This window comes from Hipposideros armiger, unplaced genomic scaffold (assembly GCF_001890085.2).
Source record: "Hipposideros armiger isolate ML-2016 unplaced genomic scaffold, ASM189008v1 scaffold_1289, whole genome shotgun sequence".
Classification (NCBI taxonomy): domain Eukaryota; kingdom Metazoa; phylum Chordata; class Mammalia; order Chiroptera; family Hipposideridae; genus Hipposideros; species Hipposideros armiger.
In genome coordinates this window covers 144,797-148,561 of record NW_017732639.1, presented here as the reverse complement: position 1 = coordinate 148,561, position 3,765 = coordinate 144,797, and the positions used below count along the sequence as shown (strand labels likewise).

At 48.1% G+C, this 3,765-nt stretch overlaps 1 protein-coding gene across 1 annotated transcript in view; it reads right to left on the bottom strand.

The window, feature by feature from the left end:
* PPFIBP2 (PPFIB scaffold protein 2) overlaps positions 1 to 3,765 on the bottom strand; it is a 144,506-nt gene that overhangs the window by 116,208 nt on the left and 24,533 nt on the right. The window lies entirely within an intron of this gene.

Here is a 3,765-nt window from a genome sequence, read left to right as displayed (position 1 = left end):
CACACACATCCCCTGTGACCTCTCTCTCACTTTCAAACAGTGGCCAGGTATCTGTGGATGCTTCCCTACAAGGACGCTCCTCTCCGCCTCACCCTGTCCCCTCCAGCTGCCGCGGCCTGTGTTCGGGTATTCAGAACCTAGGCACTGAGGGCCTCCTCTTACCTGAGCAATACCTGGCCTCTCCCACCATAGTCTACACTCATGATCTGGCATCCAAGGCATTTCTTACTCCTAGACTCATGATGGTAATAATTCTGGCTGCCATTTATTAAGAACTCGCCCTGCACTGAGTTAAGCGTTTATATGTATCTCGTATCTGAATACTCATAACTCTTATTATCCAAATTTTACAGACAAGGAAAGTGCAGCTTGGAGATGTTAAGTGACTTGGTCAAATCACACCTCTAGGAAGCAGTAGAGATGGGATGTGAGCCCTGGCTATCTGGCTCCAAGGTTATGTTCTTAACCACTATGCAGTACTTCTTCACCAAGCCTGGGTACCTCCAAACATATTTTTCTGAGTTCCCGGTACTCCAGCCACAGGAGTGCCATTCACATTTTGCTGTGCCTTCCCATGCTGCACCTCAAGCAAAAGGTCCCTTCTCCAGTCTCTGTGTATCAAAACTTATTTTTCAAGGTCCAGGCAATTCTCCTTTACCTGTCCAAGAGAATTTCTGCTGAGACCCACTACACATGCTCACACCTTCATTTAATTTGTTTCATGGTGCCGCGGGGATATCCAATGAGAGGACACTGACATTACCTCTTTCCAGGACCTCTTCACCTGGGGCAGCTAAGAATCTGATTGGTGGGAATGAGAGAAAGAAATGAGCATGTGCAGTCTGGCCCCCTCCTTCCCTCTCTTTTTCCAGAGCCGCCTTGCTAGAGGAAAGTGGCCTGCCCCAGGAAGAGGTCCCTGATAGTGGTGGGTGTGCTAACTCGGCAAAGGGATACATGGGGAACCCTACTGGCCACATTCTCTAAACACCTTTATTAGCCCTAGAGCAGATATCTTGGTCTCCTTCTCTCTGACTCCAGGCCTTATTTTTTAATCAGTGCCAAATTTAGGGCATTTGAGTGGTAAAAATAATTACTACATCCCCCACCCAGTCTGTGTCACTCTCAGTAAAGGATAAAGTGACAGTGCTCACAGGAGGACAGGTCAGTGTTGTTCTGTGTGGCACACTGGTGACCGATAAGCAATCACTGGGGGTTGAGGACTGATCACTAGCAGGGAGGCCCCACAGCAGCCTGGATGATAGCCCTACCATCCACATGGCGCCCCCTGTCTGGGAGCCTGGCTCCCCAGCAACCTGCACATGACCCTGTAATTCACTTTCCCAGGTAGGGTAATGCCAGGAAGGCGATCTGGGAGGACAGACATTTGTGTTGTGGCCAGTAGACAAAGCCTGCCAAAGTGAATTAGTCCATCGCTGTCTGGTTTATAAACAAGCCTTGTCAGTTTGGTCAGCATGAATCAGGCTCCCAGGCCATAAGCACCCTTCAATAAATGGATAAGGAGGGTCTGACCCTGCAAACCACCATTCCAATGAGTCTTTACCTCCATTCTCTGCCCTGTCCACACCCCACCTGCCCCAAAGGCAGACAGAACCTCACCCTGCTGACAGAAGCCTGCAGGCAGTGTGTTTCCTGAATTCCTTCAAAGACAGAACACACTCTTCAAAGAAAGCTACCCTCATCATCCGTCGTACAGCAGAGAACACACGCATGCACCCGCACATACACACACAGAAATTTACGTACTTCCAGGGCGGAACAAATGGACATCAAGTCATTTCACTGCCTCAACCTGAAGACCTGCAGATCCAGAGAAATGCTTCAAATGCAACCTCAACTTGAATACTTCTAAAAAGTCTCATCTCAATAACCACCACCTGAAAAATATAACTAGTAAGGGCTTATTGTTGAAGCTGGGTCGATGGATAAGGAGATTCATTACACCATTCCTTCTACTTTTGTGTATGCTTGGATTTTTTTATAGTAAAAGATAAAAAACAGAACAAAAAGCACCACTTAGGGAACTGGGCTTTTCCAGAGGGAGGCATAGGAACCCACCTTCTCCTGCCAGGGACCAGCAGAAATGAGATTTGAACCTAAATTCCTGATGACGCATACGGCGTTCTTTCTACAGTGTCATTCAGACTCCCTGAAGGTCCTTAACATCTAACCAAACTCATCTCAGCATCATGCAGACCTTCATCTCTCACCTGGATTGCCAAAGCTGCCTTTGCCTCCTCTCGGCTTCTTCTAGCTGACTCTTCTTCAACCCATCTTTCCCAGCGCAGACAGGTTATGTTCCATAAAGCTCATGGCATTACTCCTCTGCTCCCAAACTTTCCATGGTTCCCCACTGTTTCAGGAACAAAGCTGCATCCTGTAGCTTAGCCATCAACTTCTCCAGTAAGATCCACCCTCCCAGGTGCACTTCTCACCATGCTCTCAGGTGCTGCCACACTGGCCCACGTCCTACTTCTAAATCCAGAAAGATTCTCCTGTTTTCTCTGTTTCCTATTTGGGCTGCTTTTCTCCATCTATGCTTGCAGATCCCACCCATGCTACAGCTTATCCAAATGCACCAGCCCCAGGAAGCCTTTCCCGACACCACGACTCCCAGTGCCTGAAGGTCCTGGATGCCTCCACTCCGCTCCTGCCATAGCTGGTGCCACCCTTATCATCTCACTTACAGCCCTGTGTATACAATTCCTCAAAGTCTGTCTCCCCTACTAAATTAAAATGCTTGAGAGTAACGAGTATGTGCTATTTGCGTTTTTATCATCAGAGCTTAGCAATGAACTTGATATAGGGGGACGCTTGGTAAACATTGGCTGACACAAAATGTTAAAGGTGTATCTGAGTGGAGAGCAAAGGGAGAAGGAAGGAGGGAGGGAGGGAGGGAGGGGGAGAGGGAGAGAGNGGGCTATAGATAACAATTTTGGAGTCATCTATATAAAGATGGTATTTAAAACAACTACATAAAGTAACTTAAGTAGTATAGACCATAAAAAGTAACAATAATAAAAGGAAGAGCCCCCAGACCCCCTGGAACACTCCAACGTACAGCCATCACGGTGAAGAACCAACAAAGACTGAGGAGAAGCAGCCAGGAGACCTGAGAAAGTGGCGCCCTGGAAACCCAATGAAGGGTTCAGGATGGAGGGTTGCAGTCATGGGAGCCAAATGCTACTGAGTCAGACCAGAGGCTGTCAACTCTCCAAACTCCCACTGGTGGTGATCTCATCTGCCCCCACAGCCTCACCTGTGCCTGCATTACCTCATCCTCGTCGACTGCAGAGGCCTCCTAACTGGCTGCCCTGCCTCCAAGCAGCCTCTCCATTCACCCTGCAGTAAAGATTCACCTAGCTCAGTGGTCCTGAAACTTTGGTGTTTCTCAGTCACTTGGAGAGCAAATCAAGCACAGGGGCCCAGACTCATTTAAGTGGCAGAAGGCCTTACCTTTGTATTCTGACCTAGCTCCTCAGGTGAGTCTGAAACTGCCGAAACTGATCAGAAGAAATGCAGATCGAATGCCAACACAGCTCCCAACCACACTCTTCTGCTGAGAAAGCCTCCAGGTATAATTCGTGTCTTTTACCATATGAACTCAAACTACTCCCTTGCAACTTTAACTTCCGTTGTACCCCTTGGCAAACCTCTGCCCCATCCCAACCAAATGTCTTATCATCAGTGGACAGATTATAATTGTTAGTTAATTGACCACACTAGTTGCTTTCCTGCTTTATGCCC